The sequence below is a fragment of the Artemia franciscana genome, unplaced genomic scaffold (assembly GCF_032884065.1).
Source record: "Artemia franciscana unplaced genomic scaffold, ASM3288406v1 Scaffold_7512, whole genome shotgun sequence".
Classification (NCBI taxonomy): domain Eukaryota; kingdom Metazoa; phylum Arthropoda; class Branchiopoda; order Anostraca; family Artemiidae; genus Artemia; species Artemia franciscana.
Window position 1 is genome coordinate 1 of NW_027067592.1, and position 11,267 is coordinate 11,267.

Below are 11,267 nucleotides of genomic sequence, written 5' to 3' on the forward strand. Positions count from 1 at the left end.
TGCTTTAATATATTTCTATAATTATAAAGTAATATATTAATATATTAGTTTCATAAATAGCCTAAAATTTTCGGTTGAAAAATAATGTCCGATAGTCCTCCAATAAAAAAACGACATGAGTATGGAATCTCAATTAAATTTATGAAACTTACCCTATATAAATTACTATATTTTTACATTTGCAGCCCCCCCCCGCCAAAAAAAACAGGCCGTAACTTTTAATTGACCGAATGCTGTTTTTAGGCATGTGTTATATTTGGATGTAATTTCGAGTTTCGGTAAATCATTACGTTTAGTCACTCAAATTTAAGAATCACGAGAATCTTCTTCTTCATCCTAGAGAAGATGTGATCCCAATTTAGCTGTCCAAATTTCTTGAGGGATTTCGACTAATATAAAATATCCCCTAACCCATCCCTTGAATACGACCTTGATCCCCTGTGATGGTCTATTTGAGTCTAACTTTGGTTCAAAACTCCCTTCAAACATTTTGTCGAATGGCATATCCAAGCCATGACTTCAGCCTACTTTTGTATACTGACGACCTGTTGATGTTAAACTGTACCGTTGCGAGAAATTCAAAAAGGAGGTACAAATAAAACCTAATGCCAATTAAATTCCAAAAAAAATCTGGATTACTTCAAATGCTGAATGCCCATTATAATTCCCAATTGTCATTACGTTACCACTACATTAGACGATTACCATTAATTGCCGTTGCTTATGACTTAAAAAGTCATAATTATTTTTGTACATAATAATTTCTGAGCAATTTTATTATTTATCTTATCTCTCAGGGTTGTGTTTTAATAGTTTGACATAACAGTCAGTTAATTATGCACTTGTAGCATGATAATTCCAATAACGTCTATGCTAATAGCACCCAATAATGTTTGCAGAATTAAAATTTAAATAAAGTTTTTCCTATTCTCGTCTTTTACCTTTTTGTGTAATTTACCCTTCGTCTGATTGACAAGCTTAGTGACCCTATATTGTCGACAGATTTATTTTAATTATTATAATTTTTCCAGTACTCTACGTCAGTTGGAAACCTAAAAAAGCAACGGTGTGTCTGAAAATATTCGAATATCGATATTGTTTATCGAATATCGATATTATATCGAAATATCGAATATCGATATTCGAATATCGATACTATTTATCGATATTGTCTTCTGTGGCATCAGGTGAAAGGGAGGCCGAAACAAACATTAATCTTTGACTCCTTCTTACTTTGTACTTTGTATGTTACTTAATTTGTATTCTTACCTTTTTTTTAGCTGATGAAAGTGTGAATTCCACTTCTCTTCGGAAAAAATAACAACATAAAATAGCAACCAATGCCGTCTAATTTTACTCTCCAAAATCATAAAGTTCACTTTTTTTTTTTTTTTTTTTTAGATCAAGGTAAACAGATAAGGGTAGCTTTTGAAAGCACAAACTGTCTCAATTGGGAAATGTTCAACTAGCCGAAGTTTTACATGCTTAACTTATAACTATTATGAGTTCATAATTAAGTTAATTAATTTATTATTAGCTATTATACGAATCCTATTATGCCATTAACTATTATAGCTTAGCCTTTTGCTATCTGTGCTCTAATCAAAAGTATATACTTTAATGTAGAATAATTTGTCTGCTTTTTTGAAGACAGATTAGAGTGGAAATTCAGCTTTGCCTCTGAAAACAAAATAACAATCAAGGCTGTCTAATTTTACCTTCCCAGATCACAAAGTTAACATTTTTTTTTTTAGTTTATTTATTTTTGCTTTAAATCAGGACAAACTGAAAAGAGTAGGTTTTGAAATCAAAAATTATCATAATCGGTTAATGTTTGTACATTTTTTTTTACTAGTTCAAATTTTACATTCTCAGCTATTATACTAATAACTATACTATTATAATTAATGATTAAAAATTAGTTATTAAGCCAATTAATTCATTATTAGCTATTGTAAGAATACTATTATCCTATTAACTATTATAACTTTAGCCTGCCTTTAACTGTACTCTAATGAAAGGTAAATTAGCTTGAAAAAAGTAATTTGTCTGCTGTACTTTTTGTAGACAGATTAGGGTGGAAATTCAACTTTGCCTCTGATAAAAAAAAAAAAAAAAAAAAAAAAAAAAAAAAAAAAAAAAAAAAAAAAAAAAAAAAAAAAAAAAAAAAAAAAAAAACAACCAAAGAGATCTATTTTTACGCTCCAAAATCAGAAAATTAATCTCTTTTTTTACTTCCCCCTTAAATCAGGGCGAAGAGAAAAGAACTGCTTTTTTGAAAACAAAAAGGTCACAATTGTTGGATATTAGTACATTGATCGATAAATTGAAAATCGATAAATGAAGATTAATAAATGAAGATCAGAAAATTAATCTCTTTTTTTTACTTTCGCCTTAAATCAGGGCGAAGAGAAAAGAGCTACTTTTTGAAAAAATAAGGTCACAGTTGGTGAATTATAGTGCATTGATCAATAAATTGAACCACTTTCTTCCGTTTCGCAAAATACCTACTGAGATACCCAATTTGGATACGCAGTTCAATGGTCATCAATAGTCTTCATATAGTAGGTCCTACTATAGCTGTTGCTAAACTTTTAGAAAAACACCGCAAAAAATTTCAAAACATTCTTGGAACCAACTGCTTCTACACTAGTGACGTTGCCATAGTTGTATAGTGCTCTTTTTTGTTTTTTTAGTGCTTCGTCATATTTTTTTTTTTGTATGAAGACGGGTTTTCAATAAATAATAAGAGTAAATCGTTTAAAACAGAGCACTTTGTTTACTTTTCATTTAAAGTATCTCTTATTCATTTCTCAAGTTTTGTAAATGTTCTGCAGAGGATTAATTGTATTGTTTTTGTTTTGTTTCAGTATGTTTGTTCGACACCTGCGAAAAGTAGTAAAATGGTTGAAAAACTACTCAGATCAATTCCCATTAAAATCTGTGAAAGGCCCCACTTTTAGTGCTCATTTAAATTTCTACAATGTTGCACAAGGATTTTTCCAATCTATAGCCATTCGACAGGAATCGTTTGCCGGCAATTTTGAAGGTAAGGACAAGGTTAACAGGCATAGCAAGAGTGTGGAATATTTATATTTCGTTATATAACAGATCATTTAGGTTCCTAGTATTGCTTCTTGTTAATATTATAGTGAAATAATTAAATTATAATTAATAATATAAAGAAAATTAATAATGAAATCAATAATATAAAATGAAATTATAAAAAAATATAATGAAATAATCAATAATGAAAATTAAGCAAAAATTAATATCAAAAGTTTCAACTGAAGAAGAACTCCAACTGAAGAGTTTCAACTGGCAAAACTAAATACCAGTGACAAAACAATTAAAAGTTCCAATTGGGATATGTCCTTTTATTAGACAGTGAAAAACAGATACAAAAGTTATGGGCTATTTCGATCACACACATCAGTGATCAGCAGCAAAACTAAAGTATTACAATTAAAATATATTGTATTTATACAGAACAAAATAATGACTTCCAGGTCACAGATATTTTCCGGTCCATTGGCTTAGAGGGTTCATTAACTGGGCTATTCAAAGTGTTGAGTTCTCTAATATTGCCTAAATGAATCTTTTAAGGAAGGTGACACAATTTCTTCCTCCTCGCATTGCAAATGAAATGTTGTTGAATTTACACGTATAAATTGGCTTGGTCTATTATCTCAGTATATGCGACACCTATATTTTTTCCAAGACCACACTGCCTTTCTATGACGAAACAAATAAAAGTTCCAATAGAGATATACTAGAACTCTTTGAACCAACAACTCCTCTAATTTGTTCATCTTTCAAAAATGGGACTGATAACTTTCGGTTCTACACTCACTAGAAGTGGACTAGACTGGTGTACGAAATTCTTGGTGTTAAGGGCAACTAGGTGAGGTTTATAGCAGTTTTGCAGCTTTATTTGATCTTTTGTATGCTGCTCTGAGAATATGCTGCATCCAAGTGCGTTGTGATATAACTGTGCAGTGATGCATGTGATGCAGTGATTGCAGTGATGCAAGTGATGTAGTGATTGCAGTGGTGTAAGTGATGTAGTGATTACAGTGGTGCAAGTGTGATCACTGCAGTGTGCAGTAATGAGCCTGCTGTTACAAAGGAGGGAGGAAAGCCCAAGGAGTTTCAGATGCACTGTAATATAATAATCCTTTTTGTATTTTTCAAAATACTGCGCTTGAAGGGTGTAAATCACCAAAATTCTATAATTTAGGCTGAAAAAGAAAATATGTTTTTAAAATAATATATTGTGTAAACTCAAGTATTTTCCCTGCAAATTTGTAAACAACTTTATTCGAATGTTATATTTAAATTCACAGCGATTTCTGTATTTTCATTATTGAAATAATATTAAATGATTATCTGTCGTCGCTGGCGTCTAAAACAGTAGAAGTTACGTCTACAATTAATTGTTACAATCGTAAGTTAAAGAAACAGTGTTCTCGTACCACCCAAGATATACCCAAATATATTAGATTTTTAATTTATCCTCATATCCGAATGGGTATAATGGGCTTAATCGGCATATCACCCAAGAGATACCCAAATCTTTTAGATTTTTAATTCATCCTCATATCCGAATGGGTATAATGGTCTTAATCGGCATATCACCCAAGAGATATCCAAATCTATTAGATTTTTAATTCATACTCATATCCTAATGGGCATAATGGGAATACCGCCTAAAAGATAGCCAAATCTGTTAGATTTTTAATTCATCCTCGTATTCATCCCTGATGGACATAATTGCTGAAGGAGGTTCAGCTAACTGCTCTTGAACATTTGGGGTTTACAAGATGATCTTTGTTTCCTGTGGACCCTATATGGGAGAATAGCACTAAAGGTCAACAATGCTAATACTAAATTTATCATTTTTAGGGATGCTAGTTGAATGAATGAATTAATCAATCTTTTCCAAAACAACTACTTTCTTGGTCAAATGGCCGAATTTATCTTCTCATCAAATATAAATTTTTGAGATTCAAGATTAATTAATTAGATAAAATAAATTAATTAATTTTCAGATATAAAATTTAAATTTAAAACAGTAATATATATATAAAATAATGTCAATCCGTATACATATTGCTCTGTAAAGAACCTCCTAGATAGATCACAAGTGCCTACTTTGTGAGAAAAAGAAGAACAATCATAAGGATCAAACTAGATCTACGTTGCATGGGCAACGTGAGGTGTTGCGGCAACCTTTGCTCGGCTTCGCCGAGTAAAGTGTTGCGAGAGCAACACTTTGGTTTTGTTTCCTCGCTGCGACTAGACGCTGAAGTTGTTAATCTGTAAGGATGCTAAAATACATACTAGGTACACCAACTCGCAAAAGTTGCAAACTCCTCATTGCTAAAGATGATTGTAGCCTTGCAGCCAATTATTACTTACAAGTCCCCTACATGTCTTACCACTGGAACCAAATTGGTCTTACCATCAAATACAACGGAAACAAAAAAATAGGTACACCAACTAGAAAGAGTTGCGAACCCCTCATTGCCGAGGATGATTATGAGCTAACAGCCGACTGTTGCTTACAACTCCCCTATGTCTCACAATTGGTATCGGCCTATTTTTGGTTTCAGTGTGTACCTTACTACTGAAGTTGTCAACCCCTTTAAACTTTCAAACCGATATATCTCATGAAGGAATTTTTGTACAAAAAAATGGATGACATATACTTTGATCAGCTCATCAAAAGCTATCGACTGCCGTCGAAAAAAAATCTATCTGTTTTAGTTCAAAAGTTGACTTTTTTGCCGTAGGCCAACTTTCTAACGTCATCACTTAGAAAGGAGCAAAGGATAAACTCTAATTTCTTTAGTAATGAGAGAACTTTTAAAGTTTAACAGGCACATCTGATACCATTTCTCTACCGCAATCCCAAGTGCGAAAAACCGAATGATAAACTCAGCTGAAATCACGAACAGAAATGGGTAGAAACAATAGATGGCAGCACTTTCGGACCCGTGGGAAAATGCCGCTTTTTTGCTTCTCTAAATTTTTCTATTTATCACTCAAAGAAGATATATTGGCTGTGGGGCAGGGTAACTGTCGCATATATTTAACACTTATAGATTTTAGTCCATCTTCAATTTGAAACTGGTGCCTGCCTGCTTGCCTGCTAGAACGGAGCTTTCCACTCGAAAGCAGAAACATGGTTTGATGAAACGAAAGCTTGGCTGCATAACTTCAGATAGTCCTCTCTGACATAGGCTATACAACTCCTCTTCACTTCACACAATATAGGCTCTGGCTCAAGGACAACCAAAAACCATCCTTTTTGTCCCCAGGCAAGAGTTCTACGAAGCTTTCCAAAATGTAAAGTCATATTCATCAATCCGGCCTAAGGTCCACACTTTCCGTAAAAACCGCAGAGGTTAGACCCTTACCACTTTCTAGGAATAAGCTGAAATCGGGGTGCTAGGAACAAAACAAAAAAAAACACGACAAAACCAAAGTGTTGCTCTCGCAACACAATAAATGGAGACAAATGGGTTGGGTGATTCAATATAAAATAACAGAAACAAGGTCATTTTTCATAAATGACAGAATGCAATTTGGATCACGACAGCCGAATTATAGAAGGGGAATTCAATAATATCCATTGCATATTGGTATTTTATATTGAACATCTATATGGAACCCAAATCATCATGTTGAAAATCTGACAACACTGACTATTGGATACATAAACAAGGCATGGAAGGTTTCTGTTATATGGCATTTCTCGTCTTTCTCTTTTTAACATTTCCGACAGAATGTTTTGTGGTGTTTAAATTCTAGTAGCTAGGTCCTTTAAGCACGCAGCGGGATCGATCTTTGCTTGGTAATACTGGACCCTGAGTTTGAATTCACCTACATCAATCCGCTGCAAGGCATGGAATTTCTGATGATGATGTTGACGTTATGTGAAAGTTGTTGCATAACAATCCAAAGAAAGAAGAAGCCTGTAATTAGATTATTGATAATTATCTTGGCTTGAGAATTCTCATTATGGACCTGTTTAGATGTGGAAGCATCTTTTAAGTTTTCTTTCATAAATTTTATCATTTTTCTTTTCTTTTATTTTTTTATTTTCTAAAGTAGGATCATTTGTCATCCTCCTAACTCAGGTCTCGTCTTCAAAAACCTAGTTTCTGCACAAAATTTCGTCACGGTAAGTTCAATGGTGTAATCAGAATTTTTCTTTCTGCTATACTTATAAGACATGACCTAGTATTTACAGGGGTTTCTGTTATTTTATGCACCCAAAACCTTGAACGAACATGATATAATTACAAATGTAGAAAGTGGAGTGGCAGACGAAAAAAAAAAACCAGTAAAATGAAAAATCTATTGCCGGAACACTGTATCTTCATCTATGTGTTTTGCTCTGAAGAGAAACAAAGAAAAAGAAAAAAGAAACATTTAATGTTTCACAATCTTCAAGCTAACAATTCTAAGTTCTTGTCTATTATTATTTTACATGAAAGATTCGTACAAACTTAAGTCAAAATGGTGGTACATTAAGTAAATTCTCCTCCCCACCACCTTAAGAACGAATTAATGGGTCTTAACGGTATTTTGGCAGAGGAGAGGCGATCTGCTCTCTTATGCGTGAATAATATGAAAAAAACTTCGTTTTCTTAAAGAGTTAAAGAGGCTGCGTCCCAAAGTCGAACCTTAAAACGTACAGGAATTAGAAGAGGCAGTTGGGGGGCTGCCGCCCCCCAAACCCCCCGCTTTTAAAGACTCTTTTGTACAGGTTTTTTGTTTTTTTGCTAACCCCCCGCTCTTGGCTTCGGAAAGGCCCTCTTTTAAAGGCCCTCTGTCCAAAAGAGTCTTTAAAAGCGGGGGGTTTTGGGGGCGGCAGCCCCCCAACTGCCTCTTCTAATTCCTGTACGTTTTAAGGTTCGACTTTGGGACGCAGCCTCTTTAACTCTTTAAGAAAACGAAGTTTTTTTCATATTATTTCTGTACGTTTTTCTACAATCCATGGTGGATGTAATTTAATAATTCCTGTACTCCTCGTAGAGGAATTAGGAGAGGAAGTTGGGGGGCTGCCGCCCCCCAACCCCCCCCCCCGCTTTTAAATCATTGTATAAAATAGAAAAAAATAGATAGAATGACCGAAATGTTTCTTTTGCTCATAAGAAGCTAATATTCTGTTATCTCTCAAATGATAAGCTGTCCAGGTGTTATCAAAATTTTTTTGATGTTGTGAAAAAAAAACCGCCCGTCAGGGACTTGAACCCTTGACCCGAGAATTAAAAGTCCCACGCTCTACCGACAGAGCTAATCACTTGCATATGTGTAAATATAACTTCTCAATAACTTTTAAAAATTTCAAATTAACATGGGCTCTTATGGAGATAAATGCGTTAATTAAGTAGCTAATGCGTGGTTTCTGGAAAACACGGAAGGAGTTATCGGATCGAGCTGAAATTTCGCGGATAAGCTCCTGGGCCGTAGGGGACCTTAACTTGTGAATTTCAGCCCGATCGGACAACGTTAAAGGGGGGCTGGGGTTGACGGGTCGAAACTTTCGGCCAGATTTTCCCCATGAAGGAAAAGTTGGAGGGGGATGAAATTTTGCAGGTTTCTTAGTTGGAGCTCGGGCTACGAAATGCATCCCTCCCCATCCCTCTGCGACCACTGGAACCGAAGATCGCTTGACATTGTCGTGTGTCGCCTCTTTATAGAGGCACGAGTGTGCCTCCTTGATCAGACCAATTAAATTTTGCTAAAGATAGGTTGGTAATATGGCTTCTAAAAACCAGAGATCGTTTAGGTTTTCCAAATTTTAAGTTAAAATTGGTGTTTTAAGGTTGTTTGTGCATTTCAAGTGGATTCCTCTATAATTCGTTTTATTTAAATTTGTCTCCTCTTAGCATCCCCACTGAACTTGCATAGTTTATTCAACTTGAAAACGCCTAAGTAACTTTCTTAAGAAAAGGGGCTTGGTTTGTTGTTTGTATTGTGTGCGTGGAGGGGGACTTGAAAGGTATTTTGAAAAAAAAACTATAAATTAGGTAGAGTGGGTAGGGGTAGACGGTGTGTCAACCTCAGATGGCTTGACAAGTATGTTTGTGTGTTGCTTTTTTTTTTGGGGGGGGGGGTTAATGAGGCTGCCAAAAAAACAAAAGATGGTTGGGATGGAGAAAAATGCTCCTCAATGTATCGACGTCGAACGGGTTAATGCTGGGACGAGTTTCTAGTACTATTAATTATCCTTCTCCAGAGACCCCAAGTCTCCTTCTTCCTCGACATTATACTGGTTACCTGAATTTCATTGCCAATTCATACGATCAAAGATAAATTTTACGCACAAAACTTAAAAAAAAAAATAAATAAACAACTAATTTTTGTTGAATGAAAAATGAAGTTTATCCACATTGTTTGACTTGAAAGTGCAAAATTTAATTATATCATTTTTGCTCTTGCTGATGATGTTGAGGGTTTGGGTTACTAATCCTCAAGTGCACTGAACTTATCTAGACTAAGTTGACACTTTTTTATTCGTAGCACGCAACGCTTTGGCAGAGATGAAGCCTACAGTCGATTCTATCATCAATGGCTATTTAAATCCTCTGCGGTTTGTTAATAAAGATGTCGCTGAGAGTTTCGTCCCCGCAGCCATTGATCTAGGCATAGCGCAACCGTCAGTTAAATACGAGGATGTCAAAAGGGAAATAATTCCTGTTGCTGGAATCGCTGTTGAAGCTCTACCTTTCAAACATTCTTTTGAAACCGAATTTTCCTTTCCAAGGTAATTTCTGTTTCTTCTGTTCATGTTTCTCCTAAACGAATTATTTGAGTTTCAGATGTCAGGTGAGGTGGAAAACGGCTGGTCCTGGTGGAAGTATATTAAGTAGCAGTTCTCCAATTTCTGCCACTATTTGTGGCTATTAATTTTTTTTCTTGTTTTATTTTTCTCCGGAAATGCAATTAGTAAATACCTCAAATTTAGTGGTAAATTCCAGTTGAAATATGTGATTTTGAGGGTTATTCAAAATAGACCTGATAGACGGTTTTGATTTGAAAAATATAAATTAAAGCCAAAATTTCTTAAATGGTTAAGTAGTGTAAGCTATCTACTTCTCAAAAATATCCAAATTGCTATATTTTTCACTTGCTTAATGCAAAAGGATAGTTCCATTATTTTTGTTTGGGGGGGGCAAGCTCAGAAAACAAAGAGGCACATGTTTAGCAGACAAAATCTGATTTTCGCTACAGGAGGTTCTACTAAGGACGGTTATTCCACGGCGTTCTCTATTGGTCATGTAGTTTAAATTATAAAGGAACTATTTTTATCTTGAGTATATTAAATGTAATAAAGCTAAAACTGGGTATTCAAAAATTGTTGATACTGATGTTACCAGCAGAAATCACTTTCAATGCTTCAGCAGTTTTTTTGTGATCATTCGGTACTATATTCAGATGAATATACTAGGGTTCATCTGATGCAGGGTAATACTGACATAAAGAGTCAAAATGGATAATTATGCTATTGCAAATTTTTACTTTGGTTACTGCGATCATTTAGGAGCCGGAGGTTAATTTCTTGCTCTTGCTTTTTTTGTTATATTCATGCATTTTTTCTATATGCAGTATCTTCCCCCTTTTCTTTCTTGGTTTTCTCCCCCTTCTTGCTTTTGCAAAATTTAACATTCTTTTATAGATAAGAGCTTGGAATCTGGATAGTATGGTTGAAACTTTTTTCAGTTTTTTTGTTGTCCATATATATTGTCTATTTAATGTTTCTTCTTCTTTCCTGGCGTTCTCCACCTTTTCGGTAAATTTTTTGCTGGTAAATTTTTGCAAAAAAAAAAAACCTTTCTAAGAAGCCTTTCTGGTTTAAAATAATCATTATCCATCAGTCATTCCGGTTTTAAAGGGCAATGAAATATGTTCCCGTATTCTATCCTTTCCGAGTCGTATTACTAAGAAATTTCTGAGCTCAGAGGAAGCACTTTGAGGCCTCTATTGTTGTCTGATTTTGTATAGTAAGTAATACAGCACAGGACTATTACAGTCTTTACCCGTCGGTGTTGATCTCTGTTCCATGGCTCTTCAGCCAGGAAGTGCAATTGGGGGTCGGGACGAACCATCCTGTGCTTTCGCACACCCTTCCTGCTTACTTTCTCCAGATACCCATTTAGAGCTGGGAGACCCTGATTGAGCTTTCAGAGTAGCACCACTAATCCCAAACGAAATAACTGGCGAAACCAGGAATCGAAACCCGACCTTCGGAT

At 34.8% G+C, this 11,267-nt stretch overlaps 1 long non-coding RNA gene across 1 annotated transcript; it reads left to right on the top strand.

The window, feature by feature from the left end:
* The first annotated feature begins 1,204 nt into the window (after positions 1–1,204).
* On the top strand, positions 1,205–9,580 carry LOC136043603 (uncharacterized). The gene is made up of 2 exons (XR_010621671.1): positions 1,205–3,049; positions 9,538–9,580. It is a non-coding gene; the product is annotated as an uncharacterized LOC136043603 (long non-coding RNA).
* Positions 9,581–11,267: the final 1,687 nt, after the last annotated feature.